Raw genomic sequence first — 17,311 nt, 5'->3', positions numbered from 1 at the left:
CTAATACGATACAAAACAATTTCTAAAAATGATGAATTGATGAGCAAATAACATATGCTAGAACTTGAAATAATTTATAAGAGCTAGGGGTATGTATATAAGTGAATAATACACACAAAATTTGAAATAAATCATCAAATAGATAAAATATAGAATAAATAATATATATATATATATATATATATAAATGAATTTTAAAATAAGTATTATAAAAAGAACTTTGAAAAGAATACTATACAAAATAATTTAAACCCAAAATTTATCAATAAAATATAATATAAATTATATTCAAATAGTAATAGATGTCAATATAAAATTTTAAACCATTGATGTATATGTTAGAAAGTTTTAAGATAAATTTAACCGTATAAAAATATATAGAAGAATGTATATGAACTACTATTTATATAATACTGAAATTAATGATCATACAAAATAATTGAAACAAGATTGATTTATCCACAATAATTAATATACATGAAATGAAATCTTAATATGAATAATGTATATACAAAATGCTAATATATGAAAATGTCTAAAATAAATAAAATATACAATTTTAAATAGAATCTTTTAAGGAAACAAATTATACATAAATAAATTTAAAAAATGTATATATATATATATATATATAAATAATAGATTTCAAAGAAAATATTTACATCAAATAATGTGAAAACGATAATGTATACAAAATTGAACTAATTTTATCAAAAACTATATATGTATAATTACAAAAATTAAAAATAAAAATAAAAAATAAACATAATTTCATACATAATTTCAAGTCAACATGATATAAAAGGAACTTTTAAAATAATAATTTTAATAATTTAAACAAAAAAAACAAAGTAAAATACCAAAGAAATTCAAAACATGTAGAGAAATATTTTTTTTAAAATGAATGTTATATGAATTAGAAAATGAATTACACAGATTGAAATAAAAACTTAATTGAAATCAAATCAAATTTAAAGAGTTAATTAATAAATAAGGTAGAGCATTGAAACAGAACCAAGGATGAAAGCGCAACGCGCGCAAATATGCGGGGGTTGAAAAGGTAAATGTTCCAGATCTCAAAACAAAGCATTTAGACATGGACTAAATTGAAATAGTATGTAAATCCCAAAGAAAAATTAAAAAATGCAAAAGAAATCGAACGGGACTCGATTTGAATAATAGCGCGAAAGGGAGGGACGAATTGCGCAATTATCCCTCAAAGACCAAATCTCATAACTCAAAACTAAAAAACCTAGACTAACACTCAGCCACTTGAAAAAGAATCAAAGTAAAAAAAAAAAAAAAAAAAAAACTAAAGCCTCCTCCCTTCCCCCTTCAGTCGAACCAAAAAACTCTTCCCTCATCCACCATTTAACCACCATTTTCACCATTAAAATTGGTGAATGATGAGAAGGCCCTCTTTATCTCCACTAAAGTCGAGATTCAAAGCCTATTTTCACCTAAAAATCCTCGTCTAAAACTCCAATTTCGACGGAGGAGACAAGGACCCCGATGGTACACCCACGAAGGTAATCCTCTCTCCTTTCCCTTTATTTTTTATGCCAAAAAATGTAGGCGAGAACAAAGGAAAAAAACAAATCGAAATGTCGAAAATAGATCAAAAATCACCTTCTAATCTTTGATTGTATTTAGTATGCGTAAAATATTCTCTAAAAAAACCAATTCCCCCCTTTTACAGATTACCTTCGGTTTTATAGCCGAATCTACAAAATAAAAATACAATGGCCCTAGATTTTCTGTTATACATTTCCTGACATTTGTTGGATATCTACTGTGTGCTCTTTCTGTTGCAGGTGTGTACGGCGTGGTGATGCTGACATAGTGAGGCCGCTTGTCGGGTGTGACGCGAAATCTTCCAGAAAACTTCACTATTTGGGGCTGCTGATGGTGTTTGCGGTGCATGGGAACGGCGGCTTGGTGACCTAGGGTTTCCACTTTCTAAAAATAGTTAATGGGCTAAGTTTTGGGTTAGGTTATTAGGCTGTGTAATGGGTTAGGATTAGGTTTAATTTAGATTTGGGCCTTATTGTAAAATGAGTTTAAAATTTGGGCTTCAATTGTATGTGGGTTAAATGTAAATTTGGACTATGGACATTTATTGGATTTTTATTTTGTGATTTTTGTTTTTTAATTTTTGTTTTTTTTATTTTAACGGGCCCGGGCGAAATGGGTCTGTTATAGCTGCCCCTCTTTGCTCATTGTCATGTAACGAGAATAGAGCAAAAACTTCAAATAGGGCCAATTTTGCCCAGTTTTGTTGAATCTTGATTGCAACTTTAGGGAAATAGGACTGGTGGCTAAATTCTGCTCCATTACTGATACATGGAGATAAGATTCGCCATCATTGATCTGCTCCACAACTGTTTAGGGAGATAAGATCTTCAATCTTCAGTCTGCTTCCTTGCTACCTCAGGAAGATAAGACTAGTGGCTAAAATCTGCTCCATTGCCGATACATGGAGATAAGATTTGCCATCTTTGATCTGCTCCACTACTGCTTAGGGAAAAAGATCTTCAATCTTCAGTCTGCTTCCTTGTTACCTCAGGAAGATAAGACTAAAATCACCAACCTGCTCTCTTGCTACCTCAGAGAGATAAGGTCAGTGGATAAAATCTGCTCCATTGCCTGTCATGGAGATAAGATTCGCCATCTTTGATCTGCTCTGCTACTGCTTAGGGAGATAAGATCTTCAATATTCAGTCTGTTTCCTTGTTACCTCAAGAAGATAAGACTACAATCGTCAACCTGCTTTCTTGCTACCTCAGAGAGATAAGGCTGGTGGCTAAAACCTGCTCCATTGCCGATACATGGAGATAAGATTTGCCATCTTCGATCTGCTCCACTACTGCTTAGGGAGATAAGACCTGCAATCCTCAGTCTGCTTCCTTGCTACCTTAAGAAGATAAGACTACAAATGCCAACCTGCTCTCTTGCTACCTCACAGAGATAAGGCTGGTAATCTTCAATCTATTCCGCTGCAACTTCAGGGAGATAAGATCTGACTTCACCGATGTTACTACACCATCCTTTGGGCCATGTCCTGTAGACTCAGTTTTCTGTATTTATGCTTATGCCAAATAATTAGGATGCTATGATCGAACTGAATTAAATGCTCCTATGAGATGCTCATGTCAAACAATTAGGATGCTATGATCAAAATGAATCAAATGTTCCTAACTAGATGTGATGCTTATGTCAAATAATTAGGATGCTATGATCAAAATGAATCAAATGCTCCTAACTAGATGTGATGCTTATGTCAAATAATTAGGATTCTATAATCGAAATGAATCAAATGCTCCTAACTAAATGTGTTATGAATGATATATGAATGCAAAAATGAGAATGATATTTTTTTTTAAATGCTTAAGGCGTTATCGCTCGTTGTTCACCAGGGCACTATCACTGATTTATTATGCTGCCATCTTGTTCGGCTGGTATTCTTGACAGAAAACCCAAAGAAACATTCAAATTCTACTTAGCAAGTTTGCCCCGCTGTAATTTCAGAGTCCCTTACACCGTAACTTCTGAGACATAAAATTTGAACCTCCCACTACGACTTCAGGGGAATAATCATTTGATTCCTTCTATCCATCCTGCTGCAACTCAGTGGTATAAGATTTGCATCATCTTTAATCAATTTGATCTGTTACACCATTCCCTGAGTGTAATGAATAGATGTATACGCTTGATATCTGCATGAATACAGAATACCATCTTTCTTTTCTCGAGAATAACCCCATTACTCATTCTTTGCCAGGATTGTAACACCAATTAATATCTTTGATAGAAAATCCAAAGAGATAATCTCAATTTGGGCTTAAATATTTCCAACCCTTAAGCTTGGTGAGTTTTAAACAATAGTCCTATTTCAGGCTCCTGTATTATTTAGAAACTCCCCAAAGTAATATGCGAAACTTACTTTATGAAAGTATTATTAGCCCAAAAATTGTTATTTCAATCCAAAATGCTTGAAAAAGATCATAACCATGGAAAAAAAAGGAATTAATTGAGAACATAGCTTGAAACGAATAAGCAAATGCAACCAAGAAAGAAATTTACTAGGACGTGCCCTGAAAAGAATAAGGTAATCAAACATAACAAAAAAAATGGGTAAAAATGGAAAGCTAGGTACCCCAGATATCGTAGCTTGAGCTTCTCTGTACCAACTTCTTGAGGACCATTCTGAGCTCAATCTGTGTTTAGGGGATCCGGAGTACTTTATCAATGCCCCAAGACGTAACATACTTCTTTCATTGTTAATTCAGGCATAGCAAGACTACTGTATGCCCCATTTTAATCCAAATTTGAGCCGCCCTTTTCGGGTTTTCAACTCAAATCCCCTTTGGTCTCAAAGCGCCCTTTGCGGGTTTTCGCCTTGGCTTTTTCTTTTCTTTCTTCTTTTTTTTTTTTGATTTTTTTTTTTAAATTTTTCTTTTTCTTTTTTTTTGATTTTGATTTTTATTTCAATCTTCTTTTTTTTTTTTAAGGTCTCAAGGCTCCCTTTGCGGGTTTTCACCTTGGCCTCTCCCATTTTAGGTAGAATACTCTTTGATTGCATTTTGAATTCCCTGAACTGGGCAAATCCTCTCAGCCAATATCAATGCTCCTCCAAAACAAGCCTTCTTTACATAAGGTCTCTCTTATTTTGGCATATATTTTTCCTTTGAAGTCCTTTTGTATAAGAAGGATCTTCTTCAATATCAAGCTCCTATCATGGAATTCTAGAGGATAAACCTTTCTGTCATAAGCCTGCATCATCTGACTGTGACGGATATCCTTTAAATTTGACTGATCATATCAGGATTGGACCCATTCTAATTCATCCAACTTTAGTCCTACCAAGACTCGAAGAAAAGGAATCTCGTTTTCAAAAACTGTTTCAGTCCTATAAATCAATGTGTTGCCCCAGTGAATGTCTCGGCCCACGTTCGATAAACATAGAGGGTAAATGATAACTTCTTTATGCCAATCTTTACAAGACTCAGTCATTTTTCACTATGACCTTTGTTCTATTGTTTGCTTTTCCTTTTTTTTTTTCTATTTTTGTACTTTTGTTTTTTTTTTTATGCCTTTGCTGCACTGTGATATAGTGTCTGATCTTTGAACAGGCTGCAAACTTTTGACATTGTGCAATTGCATTTGAAAGTGATCTTTTTTGACATTACTTGTCAGCAACCTTTTTTTTTTTTTGAATTTAATGACTATCGATCTTGTAATATTGACATATGAAGCGACCTTCACCCTCTTTGTGAAGTAATCAATGATTGCCAAGATGAATCGATGTATATTAGACAAGAATGGCCTGATAACATTCTTTCCTCACATAGAGAAAGTCTGTGAAGAAATGAATGAGACACATGAATCTTGTCTCTCTAAATACAACCCAACTAATGCAATCCCCTTCCATGGTGAATCAATAATGCCCAAACCTCATGATTAGCGTGGCTACCATAAAACCATCAACATGTGTCCTTCTAACACCGTATAGACATTTTGTATTGTCCACAGATCTTAATATCCTAGGTATATCTTGACATGATCATGCGAAAACATCTTTGAATTCTTGGAGTAACTCAATGACAATTCATTTTGTCTTTGTGATGACTCAGGTTTTGATCTTTGCCTCTTGCTCACAATGTCCATTGACCCTTTGTAAAGTAGGATCTGTTTTTCATCTTGTTCTACTGTCCCTAACAAATCAAGAAATAAGTCACAATCTCTGTCATCTTCAAAGTCCTGAGATCTGCTTAAACACATATCTCACCCTAAAATGGAGTCAGTTACAGCGTTGCTCATGTCATTGATATTTGGGGACCTATTGTAGGTGCAAAGGCAAATTCCAAAGAATAAATGATTCTAATGATAATTATTTGTATGGTATGATCATGAATGAGGAATGAAAGCATATTTAAAAAGAAAATAGTCCAAAGAACAAAAGAATATATAAAGAATGAAAGAATATTTATTCAAAAAGAATGCATTTTATTGAAATAAAAATTTTTGGACACAAGCCTATTTCATAAAAGGATTCTTATTGCCCCTAGGCTTAAGGCAACAAGCGTGTTTTGACTATTACTTTGGACCAACTCTAAAAATACAGGGATCTCTTTCATAGTCCCATTGTTTAAAACACCCCCAAGTACATAAGGGTTGGAAACTTTTATTCCCTAGACCTCTCTTTGGATATGTCATTCAAATTCTCTTTGATAACTAGTGGTTACAACCCTTGACTGGCCTATGTTGACCAATTTGGAGGGCATGCTCATTATGTTCACTTCATTTTCCTCATTTCTTGGGGTTAACCTTTTGGAGCTTTCTCCCATATTTATCTTCCCATTTCTTATCGCATATTCAATCATCTCACCGGATATTACTATATCTGAAAAGCTCAGAGTAGCGCTTCCCAACATATAATCAATGAACGAGGCTTCCAGAGTATTGATGAAAAGCATCGTAGTCTCCTTTTCTAAAAGAGGAGGCTGGACTTGTATTGCTATCTCCCTCCATCTTTGGGCATATTGCCTGAAGCTCTCCTTTTGCTTCTTTTCCATATTCTGCAGGGCAATTCTGTCTGGTGCCATGTCTGTTACATGGCTATACTGCTTCATAAAAGCTTGCGCTAAGTCTTTCCATGAATGAATTTTAGCACAACTTAATTAATTGTACCATTTAGCTGCTGACCCGATTAGACTGTCTTGGAAGCAGTGGATTAATAATCGGTCGTTGTTTACATACCCTGTCATCCTTCGACAGAACATTGTGACATGAGCTTCAGGACAACTAGTCCCATTGTACTTTTCAAACCCTGGAATGTTAAATTTTGGCAGGAGTACTAGATCGGGAACCAAAATCAAATCCTTGGCTTCAATCCCACAGTAGAAATCAACACTCTCCATTGCTTTCAATTTTTCCTCCAACCACCTATACCGATCCTCAAGCTGTCTTAGAAATTCCCTCTTTGTTTTTTTCATTTCATCCAGACCAAGAACCTTAAGATTGGTTGGGTTGCCCCCCGGATTAGAGCCTGAGCCTATCGGGTAATCCACTGGTGACGAGGTACCAACCTGATATTGCTGAGTTCTGATAGTAGGTATACCTTGCGGACATGTCTGAGCATTTGTTGGGATGAAACCTAGAGGGTAGAGAGGCTCTTCATTGTCTTTCTCAGCATTGATCATGGAACTTTTCCTTTCTTCAAGTCCCTTTGTTAGCAATTGGGACAACTGATTCATTATATTCCTTTGAGACTCTAGCACCTGGTTTCTCATCTCCTACTGAATCTTAGCCAGCTTTTCTTGCATCTGTACTTGTAACTGGTCTCGCATCTTTCTTTGAAGTTGTTCAAGTCTTTCCAATCTTTGGTCCATATCTTTTGTCTTAGCACGGGTACCGTAACGATGCCTTGTTGGTAAGCTTTTATCGGTTTCCAGATTAACTGATATGATTTCAACTAATTAGGGACCCTTCTATGAAAATCTAATGCAAATGATGCAATGATGCAATGCAATGCAAATGCATGGGATGAATGCAAAAGAAAAAAGAGATGTTGATTTTGAATTTAGTTCCATTAGAACAACTTTTCTAGAAAACAAATTCCTTTACATAAAATTACATATATGGCCTTGCTTTCATATTCCGGGCAAAGACACCGATCCTTTTTCTTCGTGAAATCCAAATCTCGCAAGCCTCCAATAAATGCCTCCACTAGATCTTCTTTGCTTGATCCAGGCCACGACTCATTATCCTCATGATGTTGATTAGCTCCGTTAAGAAAATCAAGATGCAACGGCTCTCGAACAATCTTTATCGACTTGAATCTTCAGGTAAAGACTTGTTTTTCTCCACGAACTGTCAACCTTCTTCCGTCAATTCAGACAACCGTATTATAATCCACTTTACCAGGAAATTCATTTTCTTATGACAAACTGTTCTATTTAGCAATCAAATATGAATCAACACCTCCCTTCTATGATGATGTAATGCAGTGCAGTCATAAACAAAACAAAAACAAAACACGTTAGTACAAAATAAATAAACAAAAAAAAAAGTACCTATTCAGGTGATCACTAAATTTAAGCACGGTTCTACCTAAGGATAGCTCTTAAGGTTCACTATATGTATCTCAATTCTAGAGTAAAGGTACCCGAACCAGTAAATTCCTCAATCCTCACCCATTATAGGCTCATATGGATCGAGTTTAGTTCAGGGGAATACATTTCCCTATGACCATGCGGAGATGAAAATCTCACGAAATCATAGGTATGAATGTATCCCGGAAGTAATCCACTAGCCCATGTAGAGGTGAAAACCTTACGAAAGCATAGTTTCTTACTCCCACTTAAAGGTGCGACCGCAACGGTCACGCAATGCAATGCAATGTTATTCTACAAGACCCGAAGCGCCACAATCATGCATAAAAATGCAACAAAAAATCATGATTTTTAAATTAGATTTTCAATTTTAGACAAAAGGACAGTAAATAATCAATTTTATGGCTTGACTTTCTTTTTATGTCCCCAGTGGAGTCGCCAAGCTTTCGAAACCATTTTTGTCTAAAAAAATGGGGATCGACTTTTTAAAACCAAATGTGGAGTCACCACCAATCTTTTTGTTTAGGTGTGATTGGATCACCTAATGAAACATTTTAAAACAATTTTGGTCCACATAAATTTAAAAATGGGTTCGAGAGCCGGTAAAGTATGAAGAAGGGTTAGCACCCTCACTACGCCCAAAAACTGGTACCAGATTGATTAAGTGTTGTCCTTATGTCTAGGGTTTTTTCAAAAAAATTTGAAATATGATCCTCTTAAAACATTTGAGTGGTTTAAGCTGGTCGTCAAAACTTTCTCATTTTAAAGGTATAAAGCATCACATCCAGCATGATAGGACATGATCTTTTATACTTTTGAGAACACGATTGAGTTTTGATTTCCAAAAGCTCTTAGGTCAAAAATTATAAAAGGATATCCAGATATTCAGTCCAACGAAAAATCGTACCCAGCATGGTAGGGCACGTTTTCCTGAATTTCTAAATATTGAATATTGCCTTGTTTTTAACAAAGAAGTTTAAATAAATGATTGTAAATTATCTCAAAATGCATTGATTTTATTTGAAACAAAATGGAATAATTGAATTTAAAGAGTTGAAGACCATAAAGCAACATTTTATAAACCAAAAGAAAAAATAACGATCATGGGATAATAAACATGCATGAAATACAGTACTTGGTGAATGAAGATAACAGAACCTTATTTAACTAAAATATGAAACGAATAATTAAATATAATTAATCCAAAATAACCAAATTACATGAGCAACAATTGATTTAACAATACATAAAACAAGTAAATGTGGTGTAACAAATATATATGAAATAATTTAAAACAATTAACACATGAGGTACCAAACAACATAAAACTAATACGATACAAAAACAATTTCTAAAAATGATGAATTGATGAGCAAATAACATATTTTAGAACTTGAAACAATTTATAAGAGCTAGGGTATGTATATAAGTGAATAATACACACAAAATTTGAAATAAATCATCAAATAAATAAAAATATAGAATAAATAATATATATATAAATAAATTTTAAAATAAGTATTATAAAAGAACTTTGAAAAGAATACTATACAAAATAATCTAAACCCAAAATTTATCAATAAAATATAATATAAATTATATTCATAAAAATAGTAATGGATGTCAATATAAAATTTTAAACCATTGATGTACATGTTAGAAAGTTTTAAGATAAATTTAACCGTATAAAAATATATAGAAGAATGTATATGAACTACTATTTATATAATCTGAAATTAATGATCATACAAAATAATTCAAAACAAGATTGATTTATCCACAATAATTAATGTATATGAAATGAAATCTTAATATAAATAATGTATATACAAAAATGCTAATATATGAAAATGTCTAAAATAAATAAAATATACAATTTTAAATAGAATCCTTTAGAAACAAATTATACATAAATAAATTTAAAAGAAAATGTATATATATATATATATATATAATAGATTTCAAAGAAAATATTTACATAAAATAATGTGAAAACGATAATATATACAAAATTGAACTAATTTTATCAAAAACTATATATGTATAGTTACAAAATAAAAATAAAAAATAAAAAATAAACATAATATCATACATAATTTCAAGTCAACATGATATAAAAGGAACTTTTAAAATAATAATTTTAATAATTTTAAAAAATAAAATAAAAAAACAAAGTAAAATACTAAAGTAATTCAAAACATGTAGAGAAATAATTTTTTAAAAAATGAATGTTATATGAATTAGAAAATGAATTATCTGATTGAAATAAAACTTAATTGAAATCAAATCAAATTCAAAGAGTTAATTAATAAATAAGGTAGAAACCTTGAAAGCAGAATCAAGGACGAAAGCGGGCGATGCGCAAATCTGCGGGGTTGAAAAGGTAAATGTTCCAGATCTCAACACAAAGCATTTAGACATGGACTAAATTGAAATATATGTAAATCCCAAAGAAAAATTAAGAAATGCAAAAGAAATCGAATGGGACTCGATTTGAATAATAGCGCGAAAGGGAGGGACGAATTGCGCAAGTATCCCTCAAAGACCAAATCTCATAACTCAAAACTAAAAAACCTAGACTAACAATCAGCCACTTGAAAAAGAATCAAAGGAAAAAAAAAATAAAAAAAACTAAAGCCTCCTTCCTTCCCCCTTTAGCCGAACCAAAAAACTCTTCCCTCATCCACCATTTAACCACCATTTTCACCATTAAAATCGGTGAATGATGAGAAAGCCCTCTTTATCTCCATTAAAGTCGAGATTCAAAGCCTATTTTCACCTGAAAATCCTCGTTTAAAACTCCGATTTCGACGAAGGAGACAAGGACCCCGACGGTACACCTACGAAGGTAATCCTCTCTCCTTTCTTTTTATTTTTTTATGCCGAATAATGTAGGCGAGAACAAAGGAAAAAAACAAATCGAAATGTCGAAAATAGATCAAAAATCACCTTCTAATCTTTGATTGTATTTAGTATGCGTAAAATATTCTCTAAAAAAACCAATTCCCCCTTTTTACAGATTACCTTCAGTTTTGTAGCCAAATCTACAAAATAAAAATACAATGGCCCTAGATTTTCTGTTATACATTTCCTAACATTTGTTGGATATCTGCTGTGTGCTCTTTCTATTGCAGGTGTGTACGGCGTGGTGATGCTGACATGGCGAGGCCGTTTGTGGGGTGTGACGCGAAATCTTCCAAAAACTTCACAGTTTGGGGCTGCTGATGGTGTTTGCGGTGCATGGGAATGGCGGCTTGGTGGCCTAGGGTTTCCACTTTCTGAAAATAGTTAATGGGCTAAGTTTTGGGTTAGGTTATTGGGCTGTGTAATGGGTTAGGATTAGGTTTAATTTAGGTTTGGGCCTTATTGTAAAATGAGTTTAAAATTTGGGCTTCAATTGTATGTGGGTTAAATGTAAATTTGGACTATGGACATTTATTACATTTTTATTTTGTGATTTTTGTTTTTTAATTTTTGGATTTTTTGATTTTAACGGGCCCGGGTGAAATGGGCCTATTACACATAAATTTTAGCTATCTCAGTTCTTTTGCGTGCAAAACATCAATAATTTGTAAATTTTTTTTATCAAAATTGAAATCAAAACCATAGAAACCTAATAGACCAAAGCACATATGTAAAATTTGTGTCCAAGTAGAATAACCCGATACTAAAAATTCCCTAGGTATTTGCCACAACTAACCATTTTAAGAAATAATCTTTTACAAAAGTGAAGCGAAGATTTTTGAGACGATGTTGCTCCTCACGTACTTTTCGCAATCTATTTAAGGCATGTGCATGGAATGAAACTTGAATGTTGAGCTTTTTTTGTGTTCAGTAGTGTTCTACCAAAGATCCTAACTTAATGCATTTAAAAGTTAAAATGCAAGCATGCGATCCAATTACACATAACATGATCCCTTAATTTAACTCAACTTCAAGTTCATCATTTAATCCAATGAAATAAATATTCAAAGTGACTAAATAACCTCATATCAACGTAATCATTAAACTAAGAAAACACCTATTAATCCAATTATTGAATCCAATGAATCATTTTTCCTTGTTCAATCGTTTACATTTCCATGCAAGCATTCATGTTAAACACAATTCATTAAAGAGTTGGGTTGAGCTAGTGAAGGGGTTGGTTAGGCATAGATAATTAGGGTTTAAATAATTTGTAATTAAGTTCTGACTCTTCATTTTTAATACAAATTATTTAGTTATGGATTCATTCCAGTAAAGTACCATGATTGAACTCCTTTTTATATACCATTACGAAAGCTACTAATTTCAAGCTTTATTCCAATGACCTTGTTATATGTGTATTACCCTCAAGTGATATTCATGATCCCTTTAGGTTAAATTCGTTCTCATAATTTGGTTCATTTTATCTTATGGTCACCATTCTATATTTCACAATGAAAGTGATCGTAACTCAAATTAGTAATGATGAAGTCATCTATTTCAAATTCTCCAAATTTGCACTTCTTTGACAATATATCTTTCATAAATTTCACATGTTGGGAATTTGCTCAAAAGCTTCAACCAGTGGTATGTTGATATGGAGTTGCTTCAAGACCTCCAAAAATATTTTGAACTGAACATTCTGCTTAGAATTATGGAATCGTTAAGGAAAACCTAGAGGTTGTCTCCCTTCAGGTTGCTGATATTGTTTCGCTATGGCATTTTAGTTGGCAACATGATCTGGGTTTGCCAAAGCATTTTGCTGCTTACCCTTTTCAGGTGCTGTCTATCATTCAGTAGGTTCTGAGATCCTTCCCTAATTGCAGTTAGATTTGTCTCTTTCTACTGTGGTATCTTGAACAACTTCATCCAACTGAGTCCCACTTCTAAGAGTGATGGCCTTACCCTGCTCCTTCCCTTGGGTTCTCGAATTTTCAGTATCACTTGGCAATGCTCCTTGTTGTCTTGAATTTAGAGCGTTTGCTATTTGCCCAACTTGATTTTTAAGAGCTCGGAGAGACGTAGCCTAACTCTAAATCACAACATCATTTTTGGCCATATACTCCTTCAACAATGATTCAATAGAATTAGAAGATGATACCTAACCTTGCTGAGCATTTTGCCTTGACATAGGATGATTATAACCGAGCGGTGCATTAGGGATATTTTGTCCAACGGTCCAACCAGTTGCTAGATCGAACAGTTCAAGTCTTGATTGACCCAAATCGAACTAGCAGTAACCAAACCAACTCGAGTGTCTTTGTAAGGGTGTATACTTTGCATCACCAGAACTGGCGGTGCGGTGGGCGTGATGGTGGCATCCGATGACCAAGCGATGGTTGGTCATTAGTGGTTGAGAAGTGGAAGAGTTACACTCCTATTGGGACTCTACTATAGAATTTGATTTCAGATTAATTATTCAAAAAATAATATTATTTTAATAGTTTAATATTAAATTTATTTTAATACTTAACTTAATAGTATTTTTATTAATTTAATATTAAAGTGGTTATCTTAATATTAAATTAAATTAAATATAATATTTATCTTGTAGATAAACATTCTATTATTTTAGTAAAGACACAATCACTTCGTTGACATCCTAGGCATCTTCTCTAGCTAATATGATTAAACCAATGAAAAATCTGATTGAGTCCACGAGATGAAATCAGCTGAGTTGTCATGTGTTTATTGTAGTGAAGACCATATGTTTGACGAATGTCCAGTAAACCCATCGTCAGTGTACAACATGGGTAATTTTAACTAGAATAATAACCCCTATTCCAACACTTACAATTCAGGGTGGAACCAGCATCTGAATTTTAGTTGGAATAATCAAAGGTGCGGGGAGTTTCATCATGTAATCCAAACCCGATCAAATTTAGCTCATGGATTAGCACATAAAATTCAAAACCAAAATAACATCCAACACCATTTTCTTTATTCAATTCATGAAAGAAAAAAAGTAAGAAATATGAAAGACTTCAGGAAGACAACTTTTGTGTGTCCAGTTTACACTCTAGTAGCACAGTGTCTTGTGATGGTTGAGAGGAACTGCTTTTGCCTTCCTCTTCTTATCACTCCTCAAATGCTATCCTCTATTCTTACATAAGGATCTCTCCCCCTTGTTCGTCATTAAGGGTTTCTTCCTTTGGCTTTTTATAGCTTTTTCCTTAAATCCAACAACCCATGTTTATTTACTTCTCTTTTTAAATTATTTTTCAACAACCCAAGATTATCTTCTCATTTTTTTTAAATCCTTTTTTTTAAATTATTTTTTCAACAACCCAAGATTATCTTCTTTTTAAATTCTTTTTTCTAGGATGAAAATCATCAACCCAAGATTTTTTCCCTTTTTTATAGGCAGATTTTTTCTGGTACAAGTATAGTTGGGCTAGGACTAATATGCGTAAAGTGCTGACTCAGTCTTCTTAGAGTTGCCACGACATTCGTGCTAACAAAATGTCCAACCTCATGCCTCAACAAACCTTCACTCTTTTATTTCTCATTCCTTAACTTGAACCTGCCAAACTGTAACACCCCAAATTTTATATTTTTTATTCTACAATTAGTTGACACAAATGTGTATATGCTTCAGTGGTTAAGTGTTCTAGATATGTGTGAGAGGTCCTGAGTTCAAGCCTTTCATTTGACAAATTTTGGTATTTTTCTGAATTAGGCTTGATATTTGAGAAGTGGACTTATATTTAATTATTTGTAATTCCATAACAGAATGGGCCTGCTGGTCTGGTGGTTAGGTGGGGTGTTGGTGTGTGAAGGGTCTTGTGTGTTTGAATCTCTATACGAGCAAAGATATTATTTTTGCTCATTTGACCTAGAGAGTTTCGGTCAAACAAAAATTTTGAGAAGTGGGTTAGTGGGGGGAGAGAAACAAGGGATTTGGGGGTTATCAGATTTTTGTAATATTTCTTTTTGGCAAAAACTTTCTCGTTCCAAAAACCTTTCTACGCCAATTCGTTCTTCTCCTCTTTTGTTGAAAATTTTTTTCCTTCTTCCCTTTTTGATTATTCATTTCGTCTCTTTGGGTGTACCTTTTGATTTTGTGTGTTTGAGTAAGTAAGGTTTTGCTTCTCTGTAACTTGTATTGTTTCTATCATTGACTGGGGTTATACTCTGCTCTTGCAGAATCGTAGTCAGTCACTCAGAGTATTGGGGTAAGTGTTAAGTGCTCGTTTTGACTATGGTTGGTTTTGGTGGTTCGGTTTAAAGAAGAGTTAAAATTGATTTTGGGTATGTTTGTTGGTCAATCTTAGATGTTGGTGATCTCAGGAGTGGTTTTAACATTGAAACAGTACCAGGTGTGTACTCGATTGCACAAAAAATAGGGTTTCAGCGAAAGCTGAAAACCTCACTGTAGATGCCACACAAGCGTGTGGTCGCCCGTGTGGTAGGCCGTGTGACATAACACGGGCGTGTGATCGACGAGGCCAAGCTGTGCGTACAAGACACAGCCATGTGATGGCCAGGTAGGCCGTGTGCGACACACGGGCTATACTGATTTGGGCTGTGCGGGCCACACGGTCTTGTGGGCCTACACGGGTAAACCACACGGGCTTGTGAGATTTTGGTCCAGGCCGTGTGATCCATACATCTAAGGAAAATTTGGGCCGTGTGGGTTCACACGGGCAGGCCACATGGGCGTGTGAGCCCATTTTTAGCGAAATGGTTGTTAAGGTTACACGGGTCCCCCAAGTCGACTGTAAACCTTCCGTAGGGTCGGTAAGCACTACTTAAACCCTTATCTATGTGAAATTGATTATGTGAATTATGTACTGAGCATGTTAAAAGCATGTAAACTGAACGGTATGTGTATCTGTTAGATCTGTGATAGCATGACATTCCGTTGTATGTTGCATTGCATTGGGGTAGGTTGATATTATTTGGAGAAAGTGTACTGAAATGCTCTTAAGCCTAAAATCTGGCAGCTAAGCTACAAATTACCGTCTATGTGCCACATTCGGTACTACCTGGAGTGTAGGGATGGGTAGGTTGATTTAATACCCATATAAAGTGTAAGGTTGGACGGAGATGGTGTGTAGAGGCTGGTTGGGTAGGACTTTGCTACTGAATATTTATGACTGATACTGATACTGTGATGGGCTAAGGCTCTACTGCATTTTTAATACTGTACTGAGATGGGCTAAGACCCAAACTGTTACTGATACTGGAAAGGGCTTAGGCCCAAGATAGTTTTGGCTGTGCACTGTGCTTTGCTATTATTTGTTTCTGAGGGATTACACACTGAGTTTACATAAACTCACCCTTTTGTTTAATGTACACAGGTAATCCCCAGACCTGACGGTTCGATGCAGCGGAGGACTCGGTGGTGGCCAAACATATTTAAACTGCTTTACTCTCGTTTATGGTTTTATTGATTATGGGGTATTTTTATGTAGTTGGACTTTATGGATAGTTTTGCTTTAACTTTGGAAATTTTAACTGCTTTTACCGACTTACAATTTCAAACTTAACAAAATATGAATTTTGCTAATAACCAAGGTTTTCCATAAAATGAACTATTTTACTTAAAATAAATGATTTCTAAAGCTTCTGCATTAAATTATGCTTTAAAACAATCAACTAGAGGAGTAATCGATTTTCAAAACTAATAAGAGTAATGAACGGACACGATTTTATCGTAATAAATTAGTTTTCAAAATTCCATTCCATGTGACATCGTCAGATTTGGTCATAACGTCTAGGTGGGGTTTGGGGTGTTACATTTAGTGGTATAAGAGCAGGGTTACAAAACTTGACTATGGATTTGGGTTTAAAAGTTGGTTTTTAATAAATGATTTTCAAATGGTTTGAAATGATATGACTGATAGTGTAGTACACCGAGTCCAGCGCCGATCCTTTAGGTATTCTGATAAACTGTTATGCTATTCTGTTCTGAAAACACTCTAGGTAGTGTATTCTGAGACTGTAATGAAAGTGATAGAGACTGCGATTTACGAAAATCACTCTAAATTACTGAAACTGTTTACATAAAACATTTGCTAATAAATACTGAAACCGTAACTGATTCATAAAATTCTTAATACAGATAAATCTGATTAGATATGTGCGCACAATATATTCACGGATGAGGTACCAGAGGCCGAGGTAGAGGCCGTAAAGAGGCTCGAGTTGAGTCCTCTTCTCTAGGTAGTATGCCGAATCTGGATACAAGTGAGACGCCGGTGTCACCTATCCTGAGACTAGGTCTTAAG

This window comes from Gossypium arboreum, chromosome 11 (genome assembly GCF_025698485.1).
Source record: "Gossypium arboreum isolate Shixiya-1 chromosome 11, ASM2569848v2, whole genome shotgun sequence".
NCBI classification, from domain to species: domain Eukaryota; kingdom Viridiplantae; phylum Streptophyta; class Magnoliopsida; order Malvales; family Malvaceae; genus Gossypium; species Gossypium arboreum.
The sequence above is the reverse complement of the archived record's forward strand: the minus strand, read 5'-3'. Positions refer to the sequence as shown.